At 43.7% G+C, this 16236-nt stretch overlaps 1 non-coding gene across 1 annotated transcript; it reads left to right on the top strand.

Moving 5' to 3' along the window:
• The first annotated feature begins 1520 nt into the window (after positions 1-1520).
• LOC114818620 (small Cajal body-specific RNA 3) lies at positions 1521-1655 on the top strand. Its single transcript, XR_003766221.1, has one exon.
• The last annotated feature ends 14581 nt before the right edge of the window (positions 1656-16236 follow it).

Here is a 16236-nt window from a genome sequence, read left to right as displayed (position 1 = left end):
GTATCTAGAGATAATTTTTTTTTTTTTTACACCCACTGTGTGAAAATAACTTGAACAGTAACAGAATTATCCATTGTGAGAGAGATGATTTTCTATGTGAATTGAGTTTAAAGATAAAATCTTTCCTACTTCCTGGGATGTGGATTTCCTATTCATTGCTCTGTTAAGATTAATCAGGAGCAAGACTTTAATCCAGAAGAAGGGTGATTGAATTGTCCCTAAACAGTGGTGTAGAACATTACCCGGATCTCACTTTATTGAAAGCTTTTTTTTCAGTCTAGCAGTGCTGAGAAACCACAAGCATGTGAGAGCTGCTTGTGAGTACCTCATATGAAAAAAGATGCTTTTTTCCTCATTTGCTGGCTCATTAGAAAATAAAATGCTTTCTAGATTTTTAGGAATAAAGCTGTTAGGAGGTTTTGTACACAATGGGTTAAATTTGTATCATATATTAGCTAGAAATTATCTTGGCATGCAATAAGAAAAAGGGCTCAGTCCACCTGCAAAAGCCTCCCACAGCTTAAAGGTCTGCCATTAACTGAGCTGCTGCTGGGTTTGTGGAGTGGCCAGGATGGAAAAAATTAAGTACCTTGATGTGGCTTTATTTCCTCTTTGGAAATCCAGAGAAGAACAAGCTTAGGCTCCAGCTACCCGAGCCCATCAGGCAGCGTGTCTGGCAGAACCGCACAATCCACCGTTCCCCTTTGCTGCAGGTGCACTGATGCTAACAACAAAACCATGCTTTTAAGAATTAATGTCTTTTATTTTTTAATCTCTTATTTTCCAGTGAGGAGTCTATAGAGCCATCAGGTTGTCCTAAATCTCCAGTTACAGCCTAGAACAGAGTAAGGTTGTCACCTGGTTCCCACCTTTTCGGAGAGCCATGGAGAGAGCATGGGGGGAAACATCTAATTCAAGGATTTCCAAGCTGTGACGTGTGAGCTTGCCAGCCCCTCAGTTCATTTCAGGACTCCTACCTGAGAGCAGGCTGTGATCAGTAATGTTTGGGAGCTGACAATACTTACTTCAGATGCACATACCCCATTTAAATTTTTTTTTTTAAGGGGAAAAAAAAAACCAAGGCAGCTTGCTGTTTAATGGCCTTGCTGTAGGGATGCTGGCAGGCAGCACACCATTGGCAAGCTGTTCCCTGGAGTTTAGGAGCATATTCAAGGCCAGGAAATTTAGGGATTTATTAACAGTGCTGCAACTTCAGACCCTGCTGTGAGCTGGCAGTCACTGAGCAAGTAAGAAAGGAGCCGTCGGGGCTGTGTTGAAGACCGTTAGGCATGCGTGCCCTGTGCAGCAACTCTTTCTTCTGACTAGAATGATTTTGACCTTCTAAAGTTAAACTTGCTCACTTAATGATATCTTCTTATTATTTGAATCCTCTTTCCTTCAGCTGATTTGCATGCAGTACATCGTGTTTCATTTAGGATTTGATACGGTCAGAAGCCTGGGATAAAAGACAATGTAATAAAAGGCTGTTTTAATCATGACATTTTGTAGGACTGGAAGCTGCTGGGACCAGTCAGGACCAGTCATGGGCAAGATAAATGTGTTTTGTCCACCATTGCAGTCTTCCTAGAGTAAAGTGGAGGTCTCTGTCTGCTTTAGGAGAGCCAACTAAACCAGATCGTTCCCCTCCATACACATGTATTATCCCATAATATGCCAAGACAGCTCCTGCAGCGTCCTTGGCAGTGACTCTGCTGCCTGTCCACGATGTCCCTCCACATGGGGACAGCTCTTGGGCAGGGTTTTGTCTGCAACATCCAGAGCGAAGTATAATAGCTGTGAGTTAATCCAGCTCGGTGGTTTAAAGCAAGACTATAATCATAGCTATTGAGTTTTGCATTAAAATGCCCCCCCCCCGCCCCCTTTTTTTAGGTCCTCATTAAGTTTAGCAAACCAGCTGTAGAGGTGATTACGGTCTGGTTGGAGAGATGTGCATGGGTGGAGCAGGGCTGCACATCCTGAGGTTCCCCTTCCCTTTCAATTCTTCTTGCTGCTTCAAGAAACAAGTCATTTGCTGTAAGCCAGGTTTGCAGCTTTGATTGAAAATGACTATGCAAAACCCCATCAAAGTAGTACATTTCCTAGAGCCATTAAAAAAAGAATCTAAAAGGCACCTTGGAGCCTGTGAGCTCCCTGAGATGCCAGGGACCATCACCTATAGTCTGCTGGGTCCCCAGGCAGGACCCAGTAAATCCTCACCAGACCTGACTGTGTGTGTCCACCCAAAAAGCCCAGGGTAAAAAGGGAGAGAGGCTGAAATTGCTCTCTCAGAGGTTTGGGATGATTAAGTGCTGGCCCACTGCCTGATGACTGTCACTGGTTTGCAGCAGTGAGACGGATCTGGGAGAGGAGGCTGCAGCTGTATAGCTGGGAAGTTATGCTTTTAATTGCTAATTAAAGTTACCATTTGCATTTGGGGTTTTCCTTTTTAAAGAATGACATCATATTACACCAGAAACTGCAAGCATTTTATATTTATAGCACGACCAAACTGACACCTTGCTCTTACTGCTTTGCTGGTACATCTGTATTTCACCTATTGCCTATTTTTTGCTTTCCCATCTGTTTTGTTGGGGTTTTTTTCCTGACTTCTGTCCTGACAGCCCTTGTTCTTCTAGTCCTTGACTCCCCTCCCATGCAGACATACAATCCTGTTAACGTTTTCCTTTTTGTCTTTATAAACAATAGGCAGGCACTCTAATAGCCTAAGTCCAAAGTCAAGGGAGCTTTGCAGATTCAGCTTGACAACTCCTCTCTCTGAATTATTTAAAGGCCATAAACAAAAGAAACGCCCGTCTAGAGCTTCAGGTGACTTCTCATCTGGTATTGTGGAGAATGCCTGATAGATGAGTCCTGCTAATTTTGCCCATTTAAATCCGGGGGATTTAATAAACTAGCAAATGCAATTAGAATTCAGGGGGCTACCTTCTGGTATTCCTTCGGGGAGGGTAAGTTGCAGGGAGGTGAATGAGCAAGGCGAGGAGAGGGAAAGTGGAAGGTGAAGGAAAGAATAGGGAATTTCTCTCTAGTTGTAAGAATTGTGTGTCAGGTTTGGATTTTTCCCCCCCCCAAACCCTCTCACAGTCAATAAACCTGTCTAAAGACATCCTACATTTTTCTTCTGACTTTAATCTCAGTCCTTGGTGGTTTTTATTTTTTTAACATCCTTTTGTTTTTTAAAGCTAAAATGCTTTTCAACAGCTGAATGACCCAGTGATTTCTGATCTCTCAGGTGCATTTTTGTTGCTGATTTCACTCATCCTTATGGATTCTGGATGGTTTGAGATGGATGGGATCAGGGAAGCAGGCAGCACAGCACAATTGAGTCCTTCAGATGATGCGAAGTTCATTATTGTCTTTTGAATAGTTCATTCTGCAGAACGAAGTAGGGAAGATGTCATGCTTTGCATTTATTGTACTAAAGCTATAAAGCTGTACTCTCATCATTCTTAATACCTAAGGCATAGCTGTTTTCTCTTCCCACTCCCTTCTACTCCCAGATAAATACAATGGAGAAAGCATCAGTAGTGGGATATTAGAGAAACGATCTCGTACGTGTCATCTGTACTCTGTGTGGTTTTGTTTAATGAAGTTCTTCACCTTTTATGTACAGTCAGACCTTATTAAAATTCAATTTACTCTACTGTCTTTTTCAATACCAGCCGTACAATTTGGTAATCAAAGCTGATATTTTGCAGTGTGGCCTTATTTTGAAAACTGACCTGCAAAAATGGCTTGTGGGCTTCAACATACCTTCTTTCGGGGATTCTGATGTCTCTTTTGGCTTACAAATGAAAGTTTGCTCTCTTCCCGACAGCTTTGCAGACATGACCCAACTCAAAGTCCAGTTCAGCTCCCTTTTGTATACTGTCATAATTATAAGGATTTGTGGAGACCATGCTGAGTGTGAGCCAGACCAGCTCTGACCCTGTTCTCAGCTGCAGGTGAAGCGGAGATGGTTCTGCTGGCACTGCCCCATCCTTACCTGTGCTTACCCTGTACCACAGGAACAGAAGAGAGTAAACTTTTTTTAACACAACTTGAATATGTTCAGGGAGAAGATTTAAGTATAACTGGAATTTTATCTAGTTACTACTCAAGAGTAAACTTGTGCTCATGACATTAAGCACAGTGTTGGGTATCATCAGAACCTGCTGCCTGCAGGTGTAGGCTCTAGCCATTTCTCATTGCCAATCTCAAGTTTATCAACATCTCTTCTCCATCATTTTCCTACATGCCCTGGCTACTGAAAATATTTACCCACTGCACTTGGGTCATTTTTTTTTATACAGTATTTTGAGGAGAGGAAGCTTCCTATTTCTCTAGGAGGCCACGTGGTTTGGTACAGCTTGCTCAGCCTTGTCTGCATTGCAGGAGGTTTCAGGTACGTTGTGCTGCGCTTGATCCTGTTACAGCATTAGCTGAATTGGATGTTGAAGGAGAGCAGCAGGTTGTGAATTCTTTCAAGATTAATGGAAACTTTTGTTTTACCTTAATTAAAATTTCATTCCATAACTCAAAGTCCTCTTTCCCAAATAAGTATATGGTATAAATAGCATTAGTAGAAGTATAATTTCATGAAGTTTATACACATGCTGATGTTTGTGCTTTGATTTTTCTTTGCAAGAAACAGTTTATCCTTTCTTTTCTCTCATCAGGTCCTGGTGATTTCACTTTTGCAGCTCTCTATATATGTATGTGTTGCATAGAACATATATGTGTATATGTATATATGAGTGTATGTGTTCTTAAATTTCCTGTAGTGGTTTATGCAGCTACAAGCTGGGTTACCTTGCAGGCAGGTACCTTTCCCTCTTCTGTTCTTACACCGTGCAGCTGCGGCTCTTCAGGTGGAAACAGCCTCCAGGGATGAGCTGATTTTGCTCTCCCCTTGCTGTAGCTCTGCTTTCCAGGCAGATGTGTAATCCACCACCCTCCCTGCCTCAGCTGGAGGTGTAGCATCTTACGTACGTTATTATTTCCCCCCCACAGACAGCAGCTTCAGTGCTTCTGACACTTAGACCCATGACTCTGTTCCTGTTGCTATTAAATATACTGTTCCTGGCTTAAAGAGAAATGAAGGCTTTCATTTCCATGGCTGCCAGACTTCTGGCCTGTCCAGAAACACAATTAGAGGGCTTGCAGATGCTGTGAAACCATCATCCTTCTTTTCCAGCTGGCATGAGCAAAACATTCAGAATAGTTAATGTGTTTTGCAGTTCTCGAGCACTCTAGTTCCCCTGCAACATTATTTCAAGACCCGTTAACAAAACAAGATTTTAACAGAAGTCCTGAACTTACAAAGTTGGTTGGTTTGGGATATTGTAGTATCAGGGTTTGGGTTTGGTGGTGGAATCCCACTTGAAAGGGGATGGGTATGTTCAAGGCGTGTTATTACAGTTAAAGCATACAAATTAATTGAGACAATTCAGGTTGCTTTAACGTGACCCTTTTTTTGCACCTCTGTGCCAGGCCAGTCTTAGAGGTGGGGGTGATTTTCATTAGCACGGTGCAAAGAAGCTATAATCAGCAGGAGATCCAATTTGCTAGGTGTTGTCCAAACAGACAGTGAGTGACAGCTTCCTGCCCCAAAAAGCTGACAGCCAAACCGTATACAATGAACAGTAGCAGCGTATGAATCCATTATCAGTTTTAAATAAATTGATTTCCTCAGTCCATCAGCCATTTCATGAGTTCCTGCCAAAGTGTTCCCCTCTTGCTCATCCAGCCAGCCCGACTCGGCTTGGCTCCCTTTGTCATTCCTGACATCTCTTATGATTAACCCATTCTCCCTTATTAATTGCCACCATCTATGGTTGTAATGCATTAATTGTTTTTCTTGCTTTGAGGGGATGGTGACATGTGAAGGGTTTAGTAAGGTTTTTCTTTCCAGCCTGTCCCACTAGCACTGGCCAGCATGTGTTCCTACCAGTTACATGGGCACAACTAACCTTTTCCAGAGGTTAGTTTGGGGCTTTATCCACCCTGTCTTAAACCTGTGGTGGCTTTAATACCTTAACGTTAGTCAAGCCTTTCTCTCTCTTGCTTGAATTATGTAAATTCTGTGTTATTTAATCTTCTGCACACCTTGTCTCAGACTGGGAGCAGTGCAGGAACTGGTGACTTTGTGATTACTCATGTAAGCAACACTTTGTACATCATTCTGCTCAGAGAAGGAAGGCTCTGCATCCTGCCATCACGAGACGGACTTACATCGATACTCAGGTCCCTTAATCATAGAGATCCAGTTGCCAAAGACATTGAGGAGGTGAGCTCCTCTGGGTTTCAGTGAGAACTTCTGAAAATCCAGCCAACTTCACTGAGAGGCACACACTGGGGTTAAAGGCATCATCTGGGTCTAAAATGTTTAATCACATGATAATTAGGAAACCTAAAGCATTTCCACAGTGTGTAATTTGCATACAGAGCAGAATTCATGATCTTTGGAAAAAAACAAGGCTGGACTTGCCTAGGATGGAGTGCTGGACTGAATTCTTGATGGCTGCCAGGTACTCTCAACAAAAGCATTGATTATACTTTGGGCAAATCAATTTGGCTGTCAGCTATAGCCTTAATCCCAGAAACCAGAGGTTTTCTGTACCAAATGTGGGAAGCAAACAAAACTGCTGGATCTAGAACTGTTCGGGTTGAGGCCATGGAGGAGCACATCCTCACCCAGAGCTACCATGGTTGTGTGGCTGCCACCACTGTCTGGAACCACTGTGAGGGTCATCTCCTGGGTGTGGGAAGGGAGGGGGAGATGTCAGGACAGACTCTGCATGGTCTGAAACACTGGTTAAACTATGGTTTTGGAGAAAGGTGAGGATATTGGGAGTCCTGACATTTTCCAAGACTCATAACTGTTGTGAGCAGAGTCGGTGTCTTTCAGGAATTTCTTCTCCTGTGCTCTCTGACACAGGAGCCTGGTGTAAAATTCCCCAAGGGTTGGATGAGTTGTTGGAGCGCTTAGGAGATACCAACCACTGATGTAGGTCTAGGACCTCTGACTGCTAGGTAAGTGTCCTGCATCCCATGAGCTCAGGTGTGTGCATAGGTGTGAACTATGTGGTGGGAAGGGTCTTAATTAATGTTCTTCAAAACCCTTGGCTAAGTGTCATGTTGGACCCAGTGCTTTCAGCCTCACCTAGCAGGCTGTTGCAGTTTAGGGTTGATTTTTAACACGCTTGATAACAGTGGTTTGTGCCCTCAGTCTGTTTGGGAGAGGAACACAGCTGGAAGGGATTTCTCATCAGCAAATAAGTAAATAGTGCAGTTCAGAAAAGGAATGCTTATGAGGAGAGTTGGATCTCAGCGGTGTTTCTCCTTCCTTTTTCTCTTCAGCACCTCATTGTGAACATCTGGATTAACCTTGGGCAAATCCACTGAGCATGTTGCCTTGCTTTCCCCCCATGTCCAAGTAGGGTAATACTTAACTATCTCACCAGGGCATTTGTTACACTTAATTAATGTTGTAATGTGTCTTTGGGTCCTCTGATAAAATGTGCTGTGTGAATGCTAAGTTGTTTTTACTGATTGGTTTGTTAATTAAATGTGCACATACAAATGATTTATTGGCATTAGAGAACTAAGACTTAATAATGTAAAATATTAACATCAAGGTGGTTGGGTCAGTTTTAAGCACGTGTCATTCAGGTGTTTAGAGACTGAAACTAATGGCACTGGGAAGGGAAGCAGGAGCTTGACCAGCAAATGGCTTATTTCATGGTATTTCTGTGTGGGAACTGATTTAATACCAGGATCCAAACTCTAGTGTCTAGTCCAGGGAAGCCAGTGGCAGCATCAGTGATGTGCTGAGCTTCATGAGCTTCCTAGAGCACAGAAGTTGTGTCACCTAGCCCAACTTAGAAAGAGTTTGTCAACCTTCAGAGGAGTGTGTTCCATTTAGGCATGACAGCCATGTGGTGTTAGCTCTCGTGTATCAGGGACAGGCGTGAAAGAAAGGATATCTGGGGCATGTGTGCGTCTGCCAGGCTGCTGATGTGGATCACCTTCTCCTGCTGGAAGCTCCTGGCCCAGAAGTGGTTGTTTCCCATGAAATAACATCGTGTTTCAGTCTTTAACCACAAGGCTTCTGTCTCCTTATATTCTTCTGTTTTCTATCCAAGCAGATGAGGTGGTGAGGGAACGAGCTGTAGCTGACAGCCCAGGCAGGGACTAGAGGAACGGATATGTCATCTTAGTGCACTAATGAGTTCAGGGACCTAGAAGTGCAGAGAGCCAAGAAGAGAAGGCAGCCTGTGGGAACAGATACAGTTGGTTGATTGACTGGATACTAGGACCAGAGAGGAAGGCTAACCATCATTCATTTCCTTTCTGAACCCAAGGAAGTTGTGCGTGTTGGTTGCTAGCATGTTGGAGGCAAAAGGGTTGGAAAGAAAAGGAAAGTATTCTGTAAGGAGGATTTTCAAAGGAGGATTCACAAGGGGAGGGAGAGTGGAGACGGGACAATGTACACAGTGCTGTAGAAGAGACAGTTGAAACTCAAGAACGGAGTGCTGAAAGTAGAGTTTTGATGAGAGATGCCATGCAAGGGACAATGATCTCACAAATACAAAAGCTCCAGAGGATATGTGACAAATGGTCTAGGAAAGATGAAAGTGTTCTTGCACAAACTAGGGAATTGCTGATTCAAGTGTGAAGAGGAATATTTGAAAGAGGGAACTGAGCAACCAAGGAGTGTTGGATGTAGTTTAGCTGGAACAGAAAGTACTGACTTCGCAAAAAGGAGAAGGAAGAAGAAAAGAGAAAGTAGGAGGGATGGGGGAATGTGTCATGAGTGTGAAAGAAAGAGGCATAAGAGAACAAACTAAATATGAAGGAGAGATTAAACAAATTGGGGTTTACCCTTCTCAGTAGGGCAAGGAGAGTTGTAAATTGAAGAGGACCAAGGAGCTGGGAGGCGTAGGAAAAGATGTGTTTTAGCACCTCTCAGGATTTTCCCACCAGCATCTGTTCCTTCCCAGTGCAGCAGTTGGGAGTGGTGGTCCTTGTGGTGCTTCAGGACTGGGCTGTGCAGCACTCATAATTGGCTGTGCTCATAGGGTGGGCTGATCTGTCTAATTTGGGGTAGCTTGATCTGAAAAGGCTTTTCACATTCTACTGATTTCTATTTACATCCTCCAATCCCTGATGGTTTGCAATTGATCTGCGCAAAATCAAAATCTAAAACTACCAGGTTTAGGTCCTATTTCTTGAATACTCTCATGCTGGCTGTTTCTTCAGATCACACATTTTATTTCTGATGAGTATTTGGAAGGGAGGCATACGCGATGGTGATAGGCACCCCAGGGCTTGCGTTTGCCACGTACAGCGCTGCTGGGCATGACCTAAGCTAGGAAGAGATTAAATTTCTCACCTCCAGTGTGATGGACTGACTGACTGCAACAAACAGGAGAAGAGAGAGGAGGAAAATGTATCAACGGTAGGAACGCAGGTCTTGGACTGTGCGGTTGTCAAGCGACGTAGGGCATTGCATTATGTAGAATTGCCAAACAAATATTTGAGGGATTTAAGTATTAAGAGAATAGGTGCTAAAAGCTGTTTTCACTAAACGTGCCTAAGCCATTTGCAATATTGATGCTAATGTGTTGTATGTTTATGTATATGGGTTTTGTAGGCTTATTGCAAGCTGTATTTATATACTGCTGCTGCTTTGTACGAAGCCTTGAGTATATTGTTTATGGGGAGTGTCTGAAATCCCAGGATCTACAACCATAGGAACAAGTAGCTTTAGAGACCTTGTCCCAGATAGATGGGCTGTGGAGCTCAATGTTCCCACATATAGAGGAGAAGACGACTTGCCCTTTGGAGGGGGTTAATGCCAATCTAATTTGGTTGTAACATATGTCTCCCTGCCTTGCCTGATGGGGAGTGTGCAACAGCTGTTGGAGCTGTGTACTTCACTTTGCAGGAGATGCAGAATAATGAGTGTCTGACGAGTTATTCTCATCTTGAATTCTAAATAAATTAGGCGCTCATCAAAACTGGTTTTGTTCCAGAACAACTAAATTACAGAGGCGGTCACCTATAATATATCAAGAGTTCCTGGGCTGGGCTTTGCTTGCTTTCCTGCCTTTGCAGAACTTTCTTTGCCCTCTTCCCATCAGTCTCATTGGCCTCTGATTCCATCTTGAATTCAGAAGACGGTGTGTAAACTGGTTTTTAGCTGGGACAGAACTGTGTTTCTTTAGTAGCTAGAACAGCGCTGGGGTTTGGGTTCAGCTGGGATTTGTCAGGAGAGAAACACTGAGAACATCCCCATGTTGGCATTTGTGTCCCTGGCACTGAAGGACTTTGTGTTTGTCCGTCTGCAAGCGCAAGATCTCAGGGGTGAGGAATATTGCAATGGATCAGCTCCATGGGCACTGGGCTCTGCCAAGGGGCTGTTCCATCTCCTGTCCCCCATGGGCAGGAGATTCATGAGGGGCTCTTCCTCTCTTGCTCTCTCTGGCTTTCACTCGGGCTCTGGCTCTCCCGGGATTGCGGTTTCGGGTCGGGACTGTGGCTCCTCCGGGATCGTGATCTGGGAACGGGCCGGGCTTGGTCAGTGGGTGGTGAGCAATGGCACTGGGTGTCACTCATTTGCATATTTTATTACTGTCATTATAATTACTATTTTAATATAATTATTATTATTTTAAGTTTGTTTCTTTTATTTCAATTATTAAATTGTTCTGATCTCACCCTACGAGTCTCCTTGCCCTTGCCCCCCAGTTCTCTCCCCTATCCCCTGGAGAGTGAGCGAGTGTCTGTGTTTGGCTGCCAGCCCAGTGCAACCACCACAGTGCCTGTCTGTGTGCAGCACCATACACGTGCCTACTTCTGTTTTCTTCTAGCCTGATCTTCAATTGCCTGTTGATCTTGTTTTCTTGAGAGCTACATGCTGAAAAAGAAAGGTCATGCTAAGAAATAAGTGATTTCTCACTTGGCTGAGAGATAGCTTACTACTTATTTGAGTGTGTCAATGGAGCAAGCCTTGGGCTGCTTTCCTCTGAGCATCCGTGTGCTGTGAATGCAGGGACCTGGGTGTATATGATAGCAAATAAATTTCCAGTTATACAGCATCTGTTTGTGCTGAGTGTGGTGTGAATAAGAGTAGAAAAAATGCATTAAGTGTAAAATCCAAAAATGAGAAGTCTGCTTCTTCAGGGAGCAGGAAAGAGGGATATATTCATGTATTGAGAGTCGTGGCTAGAAAATACCAGATGTGGAAGTGTCAGAAAAACTTGATAAAAGCATCCCTGGTACAGAGGTTAAAGTCTGGAATTGCAGAAAAACGAAGGGAGGGATTGAAGGAGATGTTGAATTTCTACCTGCACACGTTTCCTAGCGAGACACACTTCATCTTGTGCAGGGGCTGCAAACTCTGCGTGATGTAGGATGATGAAAACACTAATTTGTCTGAAAGCTTTTTTCCCCTTTACAGCATATCCATGAATTCCTACGTGAGAAGAAACTATACACATGTGCATATGTTTGCAGGCAAGTCTTTCTATAGAAAGCAAGCCAAAGGATTGCTGTCATCTGTAAACCTGTGGGTTAATGTGTTAGGAAAATATATTTATTATGCTGTGCAGATGTAATTGTGTAGCATTTATAAACTTAAAACCCCCAAAGACTGTGTATTTGCAGCTGGAGCTAGAAGAGACCTTTTTCAGATATATTGAGTTGTTGCTTTTTTTTTTCTGGCCCAGATAAGCCTGAGGAGGCTATATCTCTATGTGTACAAAGGAATTACCTTCAGAATGAGATAAAAATATAGTTTCTAAGGATTAAAAGACATGGTTTAAGGATGCGTGTCCTGTTCCAGGTTTAAACCTAAAGAGTTGGGTGTTGCTGCTCCTGAAATGTCTCAGTACAATGTCTTTTTGTATGCAAGTCCTCGTTGATTAAAGAAGCTCTCGGTTTAAAGGAGTAATTAATTTCTGCTTGGACCTGATGTTCACAATATAGATAATATTCCCTTAAAATTGTTCAGAAGGGATTAAGGTTAGGTGAGTGTGATGTCATATAGAGGAAATTCTGGCACACAGGGAGATAGTGGGCTGTGTACCACTCTTTAACCATCCCACCATGCACCTCTTCATCGATAACGATTGTATCACAACAACGGAGAAAAAGAAAATAAAACTCCGTGTGCAGCACATTATCCTGCTGGGAGGAGATCTAATCTAGCTGTTTAGCTTTTAAAAACCTCTTGATTTTTGTACACTGGAGGTTCATCATGTTTCCTAGGTTAGAATTTGTAATTTTCTTTCAAAAACAAAAGCTGACTTGAGTCATAAAACAAGAAAATAACAGGATCTCAGGGGAATTAGAGTGAAAAGCCATTAGAATCTGCTAATTATAAGATGAAGAGCAGTCAAGCAGTGGTGGTCTGTTGGGGATCTGCTTTCACGCATCTTGATCTGTATGAAAAGGCTTTGCACGTGATGTTGGTGGGAAAAGTTTCAGTGAAATGTCTTGCAGATGGTCTGCAGCTCAGTCCTAAAAGCCAGGACTTGAGTCATAGCTGTCAACTTCAGTAAGGACTGAGTAGCTTTCCTTAAAGAAAGGGTTTTCTGTACAAACAGCACTGGATTTACACGGAATCACACAGAATTGCCTGGATTGGAAAAACCCTTTAGGCTCATCGAGTCCAACCATGAACCCAACACTGACAAGTCCCCTATGACTAACCCATGTCCCTCAGCACTGTGTCTACACGACTCTTCAATCCCTCCAGGGATGGGGACTCCACCACTGCCCTGGGCAAACCCTTCCAATGCCTGATTAGTGGACCTATATACTTTTATTCCACCTATAAAAAACCAAAAGATAACGACCACTTGAGTGCAAGCTTTCTCAACCAGTCCGTTTTCCCATTGTATCAAGAACTTTGCTTAATTAGGCTCCAGATCCTTTGGGTAAATGTTCAGGGTTTGCTGGCAGTGAGTTGTCTGAGTTAAAGAGAATTGCTGATGAACCAGCTATTCGTTAGCAAAAACGTCTGCTGGGGTGGGAAGGTGAGATGTTGTTAATTTAAAAGAAGAGCTTTAAGAATCCTAACTGTGAATCCATAGGACAAACCTAGCTGAAAATCCAGCAAATTCACGCTTACCTCAGTGACGACCGTGCAGGAAGTTTGAGGTGAATATGCTTTATTTGTGCAGAAAAGGAGGGGTAATGAAGAGGCATAAACTTTGTGGCATGTAGTAATTATTTATACTATGATTAAAGTCCTGAATAAGATTTCCAATCCATCATGTGAAGGTGAGCACGTATAAGTTGGAGACATATCTTGCTTCACCACTGGCATCTTTATAATCATAGAATCATAGAATGGTTAGGATTGGAAGGGACCTTAAAGATCATCCAGTCCCAACCCCCCTGCCATCAGCAGGGACACCTTCCACTAGACCAGGTTGCTCAAAGCCTCATCCAGCCTGGCCTTCAACACTTCCAGGGAGGGGGCATCTACAACTTCCTTGGGCAACCTGTTCCAGTGTCTGACCACCCTCACAGTGAAGAACTTCTTCCTAATATCTCATCTAAACCTCCCTTCTTTCAGCTTAAACCCATTTCCCCTTGTTTTGTCATTAACTGTCCTTATGAAAAGTCCTTCCCCAGCTTTCTTGTAGCCCCTTCAGGTACTGGGAGGCCGCTATAAGATCTCCCTGGAGCCTTCTCTTCTCCAGGCTGAACAGCCCCAACTCTTTCAGCCTGTCTTCATAGGAGAGGTGCTCCAGCCCTCGGATCATCCTGGTGGCCTCCTCTGGACTTGTTCTAGCTGCTCCAGGTCTCTCTTGTGATGGGGGCTCCAGAACTGGACGCAATATTCCAGGTGGGGCCTTACAAGAGCGGAGTAGAGGGGGAGAATCACCTCCCTCGACCTGCTGGACACGCTTCTCCTGATGCAGCCCAGGACACGGTTATTGGCCTCTGGGCTGCAAGCGCACATTGTCTGCTCGTGTTCAGCTTCTCAGGAACAATCCTAAGGAACAATTTCTCCAGCCTGTTGTGTTATTGCTGGTATCTGTAGAAGGTAGGAGGGAGTGTAAAAGTAGGAAATAAGTCCATATTGTGTCATTTCTCCTTTAGCCAAACTTTGGTTCTTCCTCAGCGTGGGCTTTGTGGGGAAACACAGTCAGATAAGTTTGTTTAAAGGTTAGTTTTGTCAGGCTAACAGCACGGAGGAGTGTTGCTGCATCTTTTATGTGTTGGCTGACGTGGTCCATGCTGTGGTTGTTAGCTACTCACTGCAGTTCCCACCCTTCAAGTACTCTGACTCTGTTCCTGGTAAGATTAGCTTTCGCAAAACTGCTGCATTTACAAACTCTAAAAGTGTAGGTGATGTTCACATATAAATGTTCTGATTCACAGTTTCACTCCCAACAGGGGGACTGAGATGTTTCCAAGTCAGCATCCAGGCTCTTCCTCTTGTGTAGGCCATGCTCCAGCGTTTCCCTCAGTGTGAGCTTCTGAGCTTCACTTTAAAGACTGATATATATGAGATAACAGAAGAGGAATGGTCTCACAAAGGATTATATTAAAGGGGGAGAAAAAAAGATGTGAGTGATTTGTGCTCATCTTGCCTCTTTTGAGCCCCTTTGGGACAGGCTCTCTATTTTGTGTCAGGAAAGGAAGATGATAAAATACTCGGCTGTGATTTTGCAGGAGCTCACTGACAAGAGGGACACTTAACTCCTGGAGCACTGTGGCTGCAGGCAGCTGTCCACGGTGGCCCTTTATTAGAGAAGAGAGATGACAGAGATGAGCCTTGTAGTTACTGGGAGGATGGATCTACAGCCTAACTACAGGGTCTGTCTGGAGCTTTTGCTTGCTCTGTAGAGTTGAGTCTGCTTGGATAGCAGTGTGTCCCTCCAAGGAGGTGTGGGGGGGGGTTTAACAGCTGTCTGTCTGAGGTGATGTTAAATTACACTCCCCCTCTCAGTGTTTTCTTGCACAAAAATGTAAAGAAAGAGTGGAAGAGCTACAACCTCAGCTGTCTCTTACTCCCTATCACACTGAAGCAGCTCTGGCAATTTTCAGTTGTTCACTGAGTTTCCTCAAGCTTTGTGAAACGTCCAGAGCATTTCTGATTCTCTTCCTCTCGACTGCTCTTGCATGAATACCAACAGTCAGCCAGACTCCCCTTCTCCTCCCTTCCTTCCCTGTACAAATTACTTCCCCAGGGCCATCCAAATACAGGACTTATCTAGGAGGGAAGGAAATCATCAGTGTGCTTCAAAACCCAACTGTCACCAGGTGAATAATTCCTTCGAATGATGAATGTAGCAGGTAGCTCATCTACTCAGGAAGGTCCTAAGTTTGATTTTGTTTTTCTTTGCCATCAAGAATACACTACAGAAATTTCTTCTTTTGGTGCAATCAATGCAAGTCCCTTCAAAGGCAAGGGCAAATGCTTCTAAGTAGCCGTGGGTGGATCAGTTGTGTTCATCCAGTGCCATGTCCAGGAGATAGGGATTTGTCAGGTTCAGGACAGAGGTGCTTCTGTCTGCTCTGTCTTTCCTCTCAGGACTGATTTACAACTTTATTTTGCATAATGCCTACCTTTGTGTGGATATGTGTCCAGTCTGTAGGCAATAACGAAGATTTGTGATGGAGTCAAGTCCTTCCCAATGTCGAGGAACTGTCCTTCAGACTTCCCATAATACTGTCGCTGCAGCTGAGGAAAAAGTTGGCATGTGTGGAAGATACTTCTTGAGTCTTAGCACAGGATTTCCAGCCCTGGAGCATCTTAGAGCTGTTCTGGACCTGCCATGAGTCCTGAGGTGCACCTAAGTTTGTCAATTCATCTTTCTATATTCTTATGTAATGCCAAGAGACGAGATGATGCAACCTTTTGCCATCCCCAGAACCTTACTCTTTTCTATTGACTTAACAGGACCAAAACTCTTAAGCTGTCTCCATTAATTTTATGCCTGTCCCTGGCTTGTTGAGATGCCACGTTATCTCATCTCAGAGGACCCCAGTGCGGCACACCACGTCTCCAGCAATTGCTCCTTATCTGCCTTGATGTGCAGAGGAGAGGTTGGCACATTTCATCAGGTTACACAGTCGGTGGCTTTCCACCGGGGTGCAGTAATACTTGAGATTAGCAACCATGTGGAACAAAATGCTGTTGCTTGCCAGGTGGTAAACCTTCATCTCTTGATTTTTGTCATGTTTGTTCATTTTTTTTTTTCTTCAATCTTG

Source organism: Antrostomus carolinensis, unplaced genomic scaffold, assembly GCF_000700745.2.
Source record: "Antrostomus carolinensis isolate BGI_N321 unplaced genomic scaffold, ASM70074v2 scaffold16485, whole genome shotgun sequence".
Taxonomy (NCBI): Eukaryota; Metazoa; Chordata; class Aves; order Caprimulgiformes; family Caprimulgidae; genus Antrostomus; species Antrostomus carolinensis.
This window is presented reverse-complemented; position numbering and strand designations above follow the sequence as displayed.